The following is a 16,079-nucleotide window of genomic DNA, read 5'->3' as shown; positions in this document are numbered from 1 at the left end:
TGGCAGGTGCCTCTAGTCCAAACTACTCAGGAGGCTGAGGCAGGAGGATCACTTGAACCCAGGAGTTCGGGACTGCAGTGAGCTTTGATTGTGCTGCTGCATTCCAGCCTGAGCAACAGAGCAAGATAATGTCTCAAAAAAAACCCAAAAAACAAAAACAAAAAAAAACCATGGGTAATATAACCAGAGAGATGGAAGCTCTAAGAATCAAAAGATTCTTGAAATAAAAAATGTTACAAATGGGAATATCGGAAGATTTTAAAATATTTTATTTATTTATTTTTGGAGACGGAGTTTCACTCTTGTCACCCAGGCTGGAGTGTAATAGTGCACTCTCCACTCACTGCAACCTCCACCTCCCAGGTTAAGCAATTCTCCTGCCTCGGTCTCTCGAGTAGCTGAGATTACAGGCGCCCACCACCATGCCCAGCTAATTTTTGTATTTTTAGTAGAGATGAAGTTTTCAGCATGTTGGCCAGGCTGGTCTCAAATTCCTGACCTCAGGTGATCTGCCTGCCTAGGCCTCCCAAAGTGCTGTGATTACAGGCGTGAGCTACCATGCTCAGCCAGAAAAAATTTTTAATTTTTTTTTAAAAGGAATAGAAGAAACATTTGAATCTGTAGTGACTGAATATACCAAAGATAATGATAGACACCAAACCACAGATCCAGGAAGCTTAGAGAATATCAGCCAGGATAAATATTAAAAATCAAAACATTACCATCTCATATTCAAAGTACAGAAAATCAGAGACAGAAAAAAATCATGAAAGAACTCCAGGTGGGGTTGGGGTGTTGGGGAGGGGCCTTGTTGATACAGGAGCAAGGATAAGTACTATATTGAACTTCTCCAGAAATTGTGCAAACAAGAAGAGTAAAAGGAAATAATTAAAAGGTTGAAAGAAAAAAAGTACCAAATAAGAATTCTGTATCTAGTGAAATTATCCTTCAAAAGTAAAGGAAAAGTAAAGGCTTTCTAAGAGAAACAAATACTGAAGGGATTTGGTGCTAGTAGACTGCCCTTACCAGAAGTGTTAATAGACGATCTTCATAGAAAAAAAAAATTTTTAATTTTTGTTTATTCATTTTTATTTTGATTTAGCAATAAATTAAAACATATGGCCAGGTACAGTGGCTCATGCCTATAATCCCAGCACTTTGGGAGGCCAAGGTGGGCAGATCATGAGGTCAGGAGTTTGAGATCAGCTTGGCCAACATGGTGAAACCCTGTCTCTACTAAAAATACAAAAATTAGCTGTGTGTGTTGGCTGGCACCTGTAGTCCCAGCTACTCGGGAGACTGAGGAGAATCGCTTGGAACTGGAAGACAGAGGTTGCAATGAGCTGAGATTACGCCACTGCACTCCAGCCTGGACAACAAGAGCGAAATTCCGTCTCAAAACAACAAACAAACATTTTATCAGAGATAAAATTAACCACAAAGAAAGACAGGAAGAAAAGAAGAGAGGAGTTATTTAAAAAAAAAAAACAACAAAAAATCGAAAACAAAGAACAAAATGGCAGTAGTAAATTCTTATCAATAATAACATGGAATGTTAATGGACTACATTTTCCAAAGAAAAGACAAACCAAACTCAAAATTTGTAGAAGGTGGCTGGACGCGGTGGCTCAAGCCTGTAATCCCAGCACTTTGGGAGGCCGGGATGGGTGGATCACAAGGTCAGGAGATCGAGACCATCCTGGCTAACACAGTGAAACCCCGTCTCTACTAAAAAATACAAAAAAAACTAGCTGGGTGAGGTGGCGGGCGCCTGTAGTCCCAGCTACTCGGGAGGCTGAGACAGGAGAATGGCGGGAACCTGGGAGGCGGAGCTTGCAGTGAGCTGAGATCCGGCCACTGCACTCCAGCCTGGGCGACAGAGCGAGACTCCGTCTCAAAAAAAAAAAAAAAAAATTTGTAGAAGGAAAGAAATAATAAAGATCAGCACAGAAATAAATGAAATTGGGACTAGGAAAAAAACAAAAGTTGAATAAAATGAAAAGTTGTTTTTTTGAAAAGATAAAATTGACAGCCTTTTAACTAGACTAAAAAAAAAAGAGAGAAGACCCAAATAAAATCAGAAATGAGAAAGGTAACATAACATCTGGTACCACATAAATACAAAGAATCATTGGAGAATCTTATGAATAACGATATGCCAACAAGTTGGAAAACCTAGAAGAAATGCGTAAATTCCTGGGTGTATACACCCTGCCAAGATTGAGCCATGAAGAAGTAGAAAACCTGAACAGACCAATAATAAGTAATGGGATTGAAACCCCAATAAGGTCTCCCATCAAAGAAAAGCCCAAGGACCTGATTGCTTCACTGGTGGATTCTACCAAACATTTAAAAGAAGAATTAATATCAGTTAAACTCTTCCAAATATTGAAAAGGAGGGAATACTTCCAAACAAGTTCTATCAGGCTAACATTACCGTGTATATTAGTTCGTTCTCACGCTGCTGTGAAGAAATACCCAAGACTGCGTAATTTATAAAGAAAAGAGGTTTAATTGACTCACAGTTCCATATGGCTGGGGAGGCCTCGGGAAACTTACAATCATGGCAGAAGGCACCTCTTCACAGGATGGCAGGAGAGAGAATGAATGCCGAGCAAAGGGGGAAGCCCCTTATAAAACCATCAGATCTCATGAGAACTCACTATCATGAGAACAGCATGGCAGAAACTGCCTCCATGACTCAATTATCTCCACCTGGTTCTGCCCTTGACACATGGGGATTATTACAAGTCAGGGTGAGATTTGGGTGGGGTCACAGAGCCAAACAATATCACCCTGATACCCAAACCAGATATGGACACAATAAAAAAGAAAAGTGTAGGCCATTATCCCTGATGAACATAGAGGCAAAAATCCTCAATAAAATATTACAAAATAAAACAACACATTAAAAAGATCATTCACCGTGATCAAGTGGGATTCATCCCAGGGATGCAAGGATGGTTCAACATATGTGTCATGCCAGACCCCTAGTGACTCCAAAAGAGATGGCATTGTGTCTGAGAGGCCCAGAAGAGACCTAGAGCCAGTAATTTACTACCAGACATGGTTTATAGAGGACTTACATACAAGGCGGTCCAGAGGTGACAGGGTGGACAGGAGCACTGCTACTGTTTGTAAAAAGCATGCAGTTTATATGGCATTTTCATGTAGCAACACCAACCTAGCAAACTTCATTTAACCCAGAAAAGGGGCCTCATTTCCTTGCACATCCTATGTTCCAAGGAACAGGCAGAGGGGTTCAATGTCCTTCATAAGAAGTGAATCTCTGGGTTAGCCACTACTGGATTCCTTAGCTTGGAACTCTGAGCACACATTCTTCTTAGACCATAGGGTCATTCTCAAGGTATATGCTTAAGTTACTGCTGTCAGGCACATCTGCCGTACAATACACAAGTCAATAAACATGATACATCACATTAACAGAATCAAAGATAAAAACCATGTAATTATTTTAATAGATGCTGAAAAAACATTTGATAAAATTTAACATCCCTTTATGATGGGTGTTGAAGGAACATACCTCAAAATAATAAAGGCCATATATGACAAACCCATGGCTAAACATTGTACTGAATGGAGAAAAATTGAAGGCTAAGCAATTAGGCAAGAGAAATAAATAAAGGACATCCAAATTGGAACGGAAGACATCAAATTAGCCTTGTTCACAGACGACATGATCTTATACCTAGAAAAACCTAATATCTTCACCAAAATATGTTAGAACCGATACATGAATTCAGTAAAGTTACAGAATACAAAATCTACATACAAAAATCAGTAGCATTTCTATATGCCAACAGCAAACAACCTGAAAAATCAAAAAAGTAATACTATTTACAACAGCTACAAAAAATATAAAATACCTAAGACTCAATATAACAAAAGTAGTGAAAGATCTATACAAGGAAAACTATAAAACTGATGAAAGAAATAGAAGAGGACACACATACACACACAAATGGGAAAACATTCTGTGCTCATGGGTTGGAAGAATTAATTTTTTTTTTTTTTTTTTGAGGTGGAGTCTCGCTCTGTCACCCAGGCTGGAGTGCAGTGGCACGATCTCGGCTCACTGCAAGCTCCACCTCCTGGGTTCACGCCATTCTCCTGCCTCAGCCTCCTGAGTAGCTGGGACTACAGGCGCCCGCCACCGCGCCCGGCTAATTTTTTTTTTGTATTTTTAGTAGAGACGGGGTTTCACATGGTCTCGATCTCCTGACCTTGTGATCCGCCCGCCTTGGCCTCCCAAAGTGCTGGGATTACAGGCATGAGCCACTGCGCCTGGCCAAGAATTAATATTTTTAAAGTGACAATAGTACCCAAAGCAATGTACAGATCCAATGCCATTTCTATCAAAACATGAATAACATTCTTCACAGAAATAGAAAAACAATTCTAAAAGGTATATGGAACTATGAAAGACCAAATAGCCAAAGCAATCCTGAACAGAAAGAGCAAAGCTGGAGACATCACACAACCTGGCTTCAAAATTTATTACAAAGCTATACTAACCTAACAGCATGATACTGGCATAAAAACAGACACATAGACCAATGGAACAGAACTAGAGAACCCAGATATGAATCCATGCATTTACAGCCAACTCGTATTCAATCAAGTTGCCAAGAAATTACAATGTAGAAAGGACAGTTTTTTCAGTAAATGGTGCAGGGAAAACTGGATAACTATATGCAGAAGAATGAGAATAGACCCCTACCCCTTATCATACACAAAAATCAAGCAAAAATGAATTAAACACTTGAATTCCAGACCTGAAATTATGAAACTACTAGAAGAAAGCATTGGGGAAATACTCCAGGACATTGGCCTGAGCAAAGATTTCCTGTGTAACACCTCAAAAACACAGGCAACCAAAGCAAAAATAGACTATTAGGATTACTTCAAGCTAAAAAGCTTCTGCAGAGCAAAGGAAAGAGTCCACAAAGTGAATAGACAGTCAACAAAATAAAACATTTACAAACTATCCATCTGAAAAGGGATTAATAACTGGAATATACAAAGAGCTCAAACAATAGTAAAAAATCAAAAACAATTTCATTTAAAAATGGGCAAAAGATCTAAACAGACATTTCTCAAAATAAGACATACAAATGGCCAACAGGTATATGAACAAATGCTCAATATCACTAATTATCAAAGAAATGCAAATCAAAACCACAATGAGATATCATCTCACCCCAGTTAAAATGGCTTGTATAAAAAATACAGGAAATAAAAGATGCTGGTGGCTGGGTGTAGTGGCTGAGGGCTGTAATCCTAGCATTTTGGGAGGCCGAGGTGGGCAGATCACTTGAGGCCAGGAGTTTGAGAACAGCCTGAGCAATATGGTAAAACCCCATCTCTACTAAAAATACAAAAATTAGCCAGACTTTGTGGCATGCACCTGTGTCCCAGCTACTCAGGCAGCTGAGGTGGGAGGATTGCTTGAGCTCAGAGGAGGTTGTAGGGAACTGAGATCATGCCACTGCACTCCAGCCTGGGTGACAGAGGGAGACTCTGTCTCAAAAAAAAAAAAAAAAAAGGAGGGGGCACCCAAGATAGCCAAATAGGAACAGCTCCAGCCTCCAGCTCCCAGCATGAGTGACACAGAAGATGGGTGATTTCTGCATTTTCAACTGAGGTACCAGGTTCATCTCACTGGGGTGTGTCAGACAGTCGGTGCTGGTCAGTGGATGCAGCCCAACCAGCGAGGGCTGAAGCAGGGCAAGGCATCGCCTCACCTGGGAAGTGCAAGGGGGAAGGGAATTCCTTTTCCTAGCCAAGGAAGACTGAGACACACACACCTGGAAGATCGGGTGACTCCCACCCTAATATTGCGCTTTGCCAAGGTTCTTGGCAAGTGGCACACCAGGAGATTGTATCCCATGCCTGGCTCGGAGGGTCCCACGCCCACGGAGCCTCCCTCGTTGCTAGCATAACAGTCTGAGATCTAACTGCAAGGCGGCAGCGAGGCTGGGGGTGGTGCGCCCACCATTACTGAGGCTTAAGTAGGTAAACAAAGCCACTGGGAAGCTCGAACTGGGTGGAGCCCACTGCAGCTCAAGGAGGCCTGCCTGCCTCTGTAGACTCCACCTCTGGGGACAGGGCATAGCTAAACAAAAAGCAGCAGAAACCTCTGCAGATGTAAATGTCCCTGTCTGACAGCTTTGAAAAGAGCAGTGGTTCTCCCAGCAAGAAGGTTGAGATCTGAGAACAGACAGACTGCCTGCTCAAGTGAGTCCCTGACCCCAAGTAGCCTAACTGAGAGACATCCCCCATTAGGTGCGGACTGACACCTCACACCTCACACACTGGGTACACCTCTGAGACGAAGCTTCCAGAGCAAGAATCAGACAGCAACACTTGCTGTTCAGCAATATTCTATCTTCTGCAGCCTCTGCTGCTGATACTCAGGCAAACAGGGTCTGGAGTGGACCCCAAGCAAACTCCAGCAGACCTGCAGCTGAGGGTCCTGACTGTTACAAGGAAAACTAACAAACAGAAAGGACACCCACACCAAAACCCCATTAGTACATCACCATCATCAAAGACCAAAGGCAGATAAAACCACAAAGATGGGGAAAAAGCAGTGCAGAAAAGCTGGAAATTCAAAAAAATCAGAGCACATCTCCCCTACAAAGGAATGCAGCTCATTGGCAGCAACGGAACACAGCTGGATGGAGAATGACTTTGACGAGTTGAGAGAAGAAGGCTTCAGTAGATCAAACTTCTCAGAGCTAAAGGAGGAACTACATACCCAGTGCAAAGAAACTAAAACCTTGAAAAAAGAATGGAAGAATGGATAACTAGAATAACCAATGCAGAGAAGTTCATAAACGAACTGACACAGATGAAAACCATGACACAAGAACTATGTGACAAATGCACAAGCTTCAGTAACTGACTCAATCAACTGGAAGAAAGAGTATCACTGATTGAAAATCAAATCAATGAAATGAAGCGACAAGCAAAGGTTAGAGAAAAAAGAGTAAAAAGAAATGAACAAAGCCTCCAAGAAATATGGGATTAAGTGAAAAGACTAAATCTACGTCTGATTGGTGTGCCTGAAAGTGACGGGGAGAATGGAACCAAATTGGAAAACACTCCGCAGGATATTATCCAGGAGAACTTCCCCAACCTAGCAAGGCAGGCCAACACTCAAATTCAGGAAATACAGAGAATGCCACAAAGATACTCCTCGAGAAGAGCAACTCCAAGACACATAATTGTCGGATTCACCAAAGTTGAAATGAAGAAAAAAATGTTAAGGGCAGCCAGAGAGACAGTTCAGGTTACCCACAAAGGGAAGCCCATCAGACTAACAGCAGATCTCTCGGCAGAAACTCTACAAGCCAGAAGAGAGTGGGGGCCAATATTCAACATTCTTAAAGAAAAGAATTTTAAACCCAGAATTTCATATCCAGCCAAACTAAGTTTCATAAGTGAAGGAGAAATAAAATCCTTTACAGACAAGCAAATGCTTAGAGACTTTGTCACCACCAGGCCTGCCCTACAAGAGATCCTGAAGGAAGCACTAAACATGGAAAGGAACAACTGGTACCAGTCATTGCAAAAACATGCCAAATGTGAAGACCATCGATGCTAGGAGGAAACTGCATCAACTAATGAGCAAAATAACCAGCTAATATAATGACAGGATCAAGTTCACACATAACAATATTAACCTTAAATGTAAATGGACTAAATGGTCCAATTAAAAGACACAGACTGACAAATTGGATAAAGAGTCAGGACCCATCAGTTTGCTGTATTCAGGAGACCCATCTCACATGCAGAGACACACATAGGCTCAAAATAAAGGGATGGAGGAAGATCTACTAAGCAAATGGAAAACAAAAAAAAGCAGGGGTTGCAATCCTAGTCTCTGATAAAACAGACTTTAAACCAACAAAGATCAAAAGAGACAAAGAAGGCCGTTACATAATGGTAAAGGGATCAATTCAAAAGAAGAGCTAACTATCCTAAATATATATGCACCCAATACAGGGGCACCCAGATTCATAAAGCAAGTCCTTAGAGACTTACAAAGAGACTTAGACTCCCATACAATAATAATGGGAGACTTTAACACCCCACTGTCAATATTAGACAGATCAACAAGACAGAAAGTTAACAAGGATATCCAGGAATTGAACTCAACTCTGCACCATGCGGACCTAATAGACATCTACAGAACTCTCCACCCCAAATCAACAGAATATACATTCTTCTCAGCACCACATTGCACTTATTCCAAAATGGACCATATAGTTGGAAGTAAAACACTCCTCAGCAAATGTAAAAGAACAGAAATTATAACAAACTGTCTCTCAGACCATAGTGCAATCAAACTAGAACTCAGGACTAAGAAACTCATTCAAAAGCACTCAACTACATGGAAACTGAACAACCTGCTCCTGAATGACTACTGTGTACATAACGAAATGAAGGCAGAAATAAAGATGTTTTTTGAAACCAATGAGAACAAAGATACAATATACCAGAATCTCTGGGACACATTTAAAGCAGTGTGTAGAGGGAAATTTATAGCACTAAATGCCCACAAGAGAAAGCAGGAAAGATCTAAAATTGACACCCTAACATCACAATTAAAAGAATTAGAAAAGCAAGAGCAAACACATTCAAAAGCTAGCAGAAGGCAAGAAATAACTAAGATCAGAGCAGAACTGAAGGAGATAGAGACACAAAAAACCCTTCAAAAAATCAATGAATCCAGGAGCTGGTTTTTTGAAAAGATCGGCCAGGCGCGGTGGCTCAAGCCTGTAATCCCAGCACTTTGGGAGGCCGAGACGGGTGGATCACGAGGTCAGGAGATCAAGACCATCGTGGCTAACACGGTGAAACCCCGTCTCTACTAAAAAATACAAAAAACTAGCCGGGCGAGGTGGCGGATGCCTGTAGTCCCAGCTACTCCGGAGGCTGAGGCAGGAGAATGGCGGGAACCCGGGAGGCGGAGCTTGCAGTGAGCTGAGTTCCGGCCACTGCACTCCAGCCTGGGCGACAGAGCAAGACTCTGCCTCACAAAAAAAAAGATCAACAAAATTGATAGACCGCTAGCAAGACTAATAAAGAAGAAAAGAGAGAAGAATCAAATAGACGCAATAAAAAATGATAAAGGGGATATCACCACCGACCCCACAGAAATACAAACTACCATCAGAGAATACTATAAACATCTCTATGCAAATAAACTAGAAAACCTAGAAGAAATGGATAAATTCCTGGACACATACACTCTCCCAAGACTAAACCAGGAAGAAGTTGAATCCCTGAATAGACCAATAGCAGGCTCTGAAATTGAGGCAATAATTAATAGCCTACCAACCAAAAAAAGTCCAGGACGAGACAGCTTCACAGCCAGATTCTACCAGAGTTACAAAAAGGAGCTGGTACCATTCCCTCTGAAACTATTCCAATCAATAGAAAAAGAGGAAATCCTCCCTAACTCATTTTATGAGACCAACATCATTCTGATACCAAAGCCTGGCAGAGACACAACCAAAAAAAAAAAGAGAATTTTAGACCAATATCCCTGATGAACATTGATGCAAAAATCTTCAATAAAATACTGGCAAACTGAATCCAGCAGCACATCAAAAAGCTTATCCACCACGATCAAGTGGGCTTCATCCCTGGAATGCAAGGCTGGTTCAACATAAGCAAATCAATAAACATAATCCATCATATAAACAGAACCAAAGATAAAAACCACATGATTATCTCAATAGATACAGAAAAGGCCTTTGACAAAATTCAAGCCCTTCATACTAAAAACTCAATAAATTCGGTATTGATGGAACATATCTCAAAATAATGAGCTATTTATGACAAACCCACAGCCAATATCATACTGAATGGGCAAAAACTGGAAGCATTCCCTTTGAAAACTGGCACAAGACAGGGATGCCCTCTCTCACCACTCCTATTCAACATAGTGTTGGAAGTTCTGGCTAGGGCAATCAGGCAAGAGAAAGAAATCAAGGGTATTCAGTTAGGAAAAGAAGAAGTCAAATTGTCCCTGTTTGCAGATGACATGATTGTATATTTAGAAAACCCCATCGTCTCAGCCCAAAATCTCCTTAAGCTGATAAGCAACTTCAGCAAAGTCTCAGGATACAAAATCAATGTGCAAAAATCACAATCATTCTTATGCACCAGTAACAGACAAACAGAGAGCCAAATCATGAATGAACTCCCATTCACAATTGCTTCAAAGAGAATAAAATATCTAGGAATCCAACTTACAAGGATGTGAAGGACCTCTTCAAGGAGAACTACAAACCACTGCTCAGTGAAATAAGAGGACACAAACAAATGGAAGAACATACCATGCTCATGGATAGGAAGAATCAATATCGTGAAAATGGCCATACTGCCCAAGGTAATTTATAGATTTCAATGCCATCCCCATTAAGTTACCAATGAGTTTCTTCACAGAATCGGAAAACACTGCCTTAAAGTTCATATGGAACCAAAAAAGAGCCCGCATTGCCAAGACAATCCTAAGTGAAAAGAACAAAGCTGGAGGCATCATGCTACCTGACTTCAAACTATACTACAAGGCTACAGTAACCAAAACAGCATGGTACTGGTACCAAAACAGAGATATAGACCAATGGAACAGAACAGAGCCCTCAGAAATAATACCACACATCTACAGCCATCTGATCTTTGACAAACCTGACAAAAACAAGAAATGGGGAAGGATTCCCTATTTAATAAATGGTGCTGGGAAAATTGGCTACCATAAGTAGAAAGCTGAAACTGGATCCTTTCCTTACTCCTTATATGACATTAATTCAGATGAATTAGAGACTTAAATGTTAGACCTAAAACCATAAAAACCCTAGAAGAAAACCTAGGTAATACCATTCAGGACATAGGCATGGGCAAGGACTTCATGTCTAAAACACCAAAAGCAACGGCAATAAAAGCCAAAATTGACAAATGGGATCTAAGTAAACTAAAGAGCTCTGCACAGCAAAAGAAACTACCATCAGAGTGAACAGGCAACCTGCAGAATAGGAGAAAAATTTTGCAACCTGCTCATCTGACAAAGGGCTAATATCCAGAACCTACAAAGAACTCAAACAAATTTACAAGAAAAAAAACCCCATCCAAAAGTGGGCAAAGGATATGAACAGACACTTCTCAAAAGAAGACATTTATACAGCCAACAGACACATGAAAAAATGCTTGTCATCACTGGCCATCAGAGAAATGCAAATCAAAACCACAATGAGATACCATTGCACACCAGTTAGAATGGCAATCATTAAGAAGTCAGGAAACAACAGGTGCTGGAGAGAATGTGGAGAAATAGGAACACTTTTACACTGTTGGTGGGACTGTAAACTAGTTCAACCATTGTGGAAAACAATGTGGCGATTCCTCAAGGATCTAAAACTAGAAATACCATTTGACCCAGCCATCCCATTACTGGGTATATACCCAAAGGATTCTAAATCATGCTGCTATAAAGACATATGCGCACGTATGTTTATTGCGGCACTATTCACAATAGCAAAGACTTGGAATCGCCGGGCGTGGTGGCTCAAGCCTGTAATCCCAGCACTTTGGGAGGCCGAGACGGGCGGATCACGAGGTCAGGAGATCGAGACCATCCTGGCTAACACTGTGAAACCCCGTCTCTACTAAAAAATACAAAAAACTAGCCGGGCGAGGTGGCGGGCGCCTGTAGTCCCAGCTACTCGGGAGGCTGAGGCAGGAGAATGGCGGTAAACCCGGGAGGCGGAGCTTGCAGTGAGCTGAGATACGGCCACTGCACTCCAGCCTGGGCGACAGAGCGAGACTCCGTCTCAAAAAAAAAAAAAAAAAGACTTGGAATCAACCCAAATGTCCATTAGTGGCAGACTGGATTAAGAAAATGTGGCACATATACACCATGGAATACTATGCAGCCTTAAAAAAGATGAGTTTGTGTCCTTTGTAAGGACATAGATGCTGCTGGAAACCATCATTCTCAGCAAACTATCGCAAGAACAGAAAACCAAACACCGCATGTTTTCACTCATAGGTGGGAATTTAGCAATGAGATCACTTGGACACAGGAAGGGGAACATCACACACTGGGGCCTATTGTGGGGTTGGGGGAGGGGGGAGGGATAGCATTAGGAAATATACCTAATGTAAATGACGAGTTAATGGGTGCAGCACACCAACATGGCACATGTATACATATGTAACAAACCTGCACGTTGTGCAGATGTATCCTAGAACTTAAAGTATAATAAAAAAATAAAAATAAAAAAATAAAATCCAGTCAGAAAAAAAGAAAAGAAAAGAAAAAATAGATGCTGGGAGAAATGGGAACCCTCAAACACTGTTGTAAGAATGTAAATTAGTGCAGCCATTATGGAGAACAGTATAGAGGTTCCTCAAAAAACTAAACACAAAACTTCCATATGATTCAGTAATTCCACCACTGGGTATATGCTAAAAAGAAAGAAAATTAATACTTATCTGTACTTCCATGTTTATTGCAGCACTATTCACAATAGCCAAGATATGGAATCAACCTAAGTACCCACCAATAGATGAATAAAGAAAAGGTGGATATATACCCAATGAGCATAACATAAAACAATGGAATTTTGTCATTTGCAGCAGCGTGGATGGAACTGGAGGCCGTTAAGTGAAATAAGCCAAGTACAGAAAGACAGTATCCCTATGTTCTCACTCATATGTGGGAGCTAAAAAAGTGAATCTCATGACATCGGGAGTTAGATTGGTGGTTGCCAGAGGTGGGGAAGGGGAGGTGGAAAGCAGGGCGATGATGGGGAAAAATATATAAATATACTATTACCACTGAATTATATATGTAAAATTGGTAAAGACAGTAAATCTTATATGTATATTTTAACTCAATAGAAAAAAATTTTTTTTTTGAGACAGACTCTCGCTCTGTTGCCCAGGCTGGAGTGCAGTGGCACAATCTTGGCTCACTGCAACCTGTGCCTCTTGGGTGCAATTCTGTCTCAGCCTCCCGAGTAGCTGGGACTACAGGTGCACACCACCACACCTGGCTAATTTTTGCATTTTTAGTAGAGATGGGGTTTTGCCATATTGGTCAGGCTGGACTCAAACTCCTGACTTCAGGTGATCTACCCCCCTAGGCCTCTCAAAGTGCTGGGATTACAGGCGTGAGCCACCACACCCAGACTTGTTGTTTTTCTTTTTATCTTTATTTCTATGAACTCTACAGAGAAGTATAGTCAACAGGTCTTTAACAAGGAGCAAAGACAATTAAATGGAGAAAGGATAGTCTTTTCAAGAACGGTGCTGAAACAACTGGACATCCATTTGCAAAAAAAAAAAAAAATTTAGACACAGGCCTTACACCATTCACAAAAATTAACTCACAATGGGTCACAGACCTAACTGTAAAGTGCCAAGATACAAATCTTCTAGAAGATAACACAGGGAAAAATCTAGGTAACTTTGGGTTTGGTTATGAGTTTTCAGATACAACACCAAAAGCATCATCTATGAAAGAAAAGCCTGATAAGTTGTACTTCATCAAAATTTAAAAGTTCTGCTCTGTGAGAGGCATTGTTAAGACCATGAAAAGAGTCTGGGCACAGTGGCTCATGCCAGTCCTAGCACTCTGAGAGGCTGAGGATCACTTGAGACCAGGAGTTTAAGACCAGCCTGGGCAACAGAGCAAGGCCCAATCTTTTTTTTTTTTTTTTTTAAAGGTTAAAAAGAAAAAAGGAAATAAAAATAGCCACAGATTGGAAGAAAATATTAGCAAAATTCACTTAATAAAGACTTTTTTCCAAAATTACAAAGAAGTCTTAAATCTGAATAATAACAAAACGAAAAACCCAATTTAAAAAATAGGCAGCCAGGTGCAGTGGCTCACACCTTTAATCCCAGCACTTTGGGAGGCTCAGACAGGTGGATCACTTGAGGTCAGGAGTTCGAGACCAGCCTGGCCAACATGGTGAAACCCCATCTCTACTAAAAATACAAAATTTAGCTGCATGCAGTGGTGGGCACCTGTAATCCCAGCTACTCGGGAGGCTGAGGCAGGAGTATCGCTTGAGCCCAGGAGGTGGAGGTTGCAGTGAGCTGAGATCATACCACTGCACTCCAGCCTGGGTGACAGAGCAAGACTCTGTTTCAAAAAAAAAAAAAGAGGCAAAAAGGTTTGAATAGACAACCTCCCTAATGAAGATATAGACGTATGTGTATCTATATATATGACAAAGAAGCATATGAAAAGATGCTCAGAACCAATGTCATTATGGAATTGCAATTTAAAACCATGAGATAGTACCACCAACCTATTAGAATGGCTCTAAAATCCATAAAATGAACAACACCAAATGCTGGCAAGGAAGTGGAGCAACAAAAACTCTTATTCATTGCTGGTGGGAGTGCAGAATGGTACAGCCTCTGTGGAAGACAATTTGGCAGTTTCTTATAAAACTAATCACAATATTACCATACAATCTAGCAATCATATTCCTGGATGTTTACCCAAATAAGTTGAAAAACTTACATCCACACAAAAACCTGCACATGAATGTTTGTAGCCCCCAAAACTCAAAGCATAATTGCCAAAAACTAGAAGCAACCATGATGTTCTTCAATAGGTGAATGGTTAAAGAAGCTGTAGGTGCTCGCTTCGGCAGCACATATACTAAAATTGGAATGATACAGAGATTAGCATGGCCCCTGTGCAAAGGCCCCTGCGCTACATTAAAATAAAATGAGTAAACAAAAATGAAATTTTTTTTTTTTTCCTATGAAGATCTTCTATTAACACTTCTGGTAAGGCCAGTCTACTACTCATGCCTGTAATCCCAGCACTTTGGGAGACCAAGGCAGGTGGGTAACCTGAGGTGAGGAGTTCGAGACCAGCCTGGCCAACATCGTGAAACCCCGTCTCTACTAAAAGCACAAAATTAGTCAGGCATGGTGGTGTGCACCTGTAATCCCAGTTACTCAGGAGGCTGAGGCAGGAGAAACGCTTGAACCCAGGAGGCAGAGGTTGCAGTGAGCCGAGATTGCGCCACTGCACTCCAGCCTGGGCAACAAGAGTGAAACTCTGTCTCCAAAAATAAAAATAAAAAAAAGACCAAGTATTCAACAGACCAGTAGGGTGGCTATACTGATAGTGGGGTTAATTGGTTGTACATTTCAAAATAACTACAAGAAAGCTGGTCGCCGTGGCTCATGCCTATAATCCCAGCACTTTGGGAGGCCAAGGCAGGCAGATCACCTGAAGGCAGGAGTTCCAGATCAGCCTGGCAAACATGGCGAAATCCCATCTCTACTAAAAGTAAAAAAAATTTGCCAGGCGTGGTGGTGGGCACCTGTGGTCCCAGCTACTTGGGAGGCTGAGGCAAGGAGAATCACTTGAATCCAGGAGGTGGAGATTGTAGTGAGCCAAGACTGTGCCACTGCATTCCAGCCTGGGCAACAGAGCAAGATTCCATCTTAAAAAAAGAAAATAACAACAACAACAACAACAACAAAAATAGCTAGAAGAGAATAACTCAAACATTCCTAGCATAAAGAAAAGATAAATATTTCAGGTGTTGAATATTCCCATGTAATTATACAAATATATCCTGTTAGCATATACACCTTGAAAATACATATATCTAATATGTATAAATATTTAAAAATAAATGTCAAATTGAAAAAAGAGTTATCAGGCCATAAAAAGATATGGAATGGCCAGGTATGGTGACTCAGGCCTGTAATCCCAGCACTTTGGGAGGCTGAGGCAGGCGGGTCACGAGGGCGGGAGATCAAGACCAGCCTGGCCAACATGGTGAAACCCAATCTCTACCAAAAATACAAAAATTAGCCAGGTATGGGGCGCATTGCTTGTAATCTCAGCTACTCGGGAGGCTGAGGCAGGAGAACAGCTTGAACCTGGGACGCAGAGGTTGCAGTGAGCCAAGATCGTACCACTGTACTGCAGCCTGGTGACAGAGCGAGACTGAAAAAAAAAAAAAAAAAAAAAAAAAAAGACAGGAAAGATTGTTAAATACATA

The 16,079-nt window shown here is 41.2% G+C and overlaps 1 pseudogene; it reads left to right on the top strand.

Annotated features, from left to right (window-relative positions):
* Positions 1 to 14,689: 14,689 nt before the first annotated feature.
* Positions 14,690 to 14,807, top strand: LOC117064331 (annotated as a pseudogene).
* The last annotated feature ends 1,272 nt before the right edge of the window (positions 14,808 to 16,079 follow it).

Source organism: Trachypithecus francoisi, unplaced genomic scaffold (genome assembly GCF_009764315.1).
Source record: "Trachypithecus francoisi isolate TF-2019V2 unplaced genomic scaffold, Tfra_2.0 Lachesis_group19, whole genome shotgun sequence".
In the NCBI taxonomy this organism is placed as follows: Eukaryota; Metazoa; Chordata; class Mammalia; order Primates; family Cercopithecidae; genus Trachypithecus; species Trachypithecus francoisi.
Note: the sequence above shows the minus strand (reverse complement) of the source record. Positions and strands in the feature narration are given on the sequence as shown.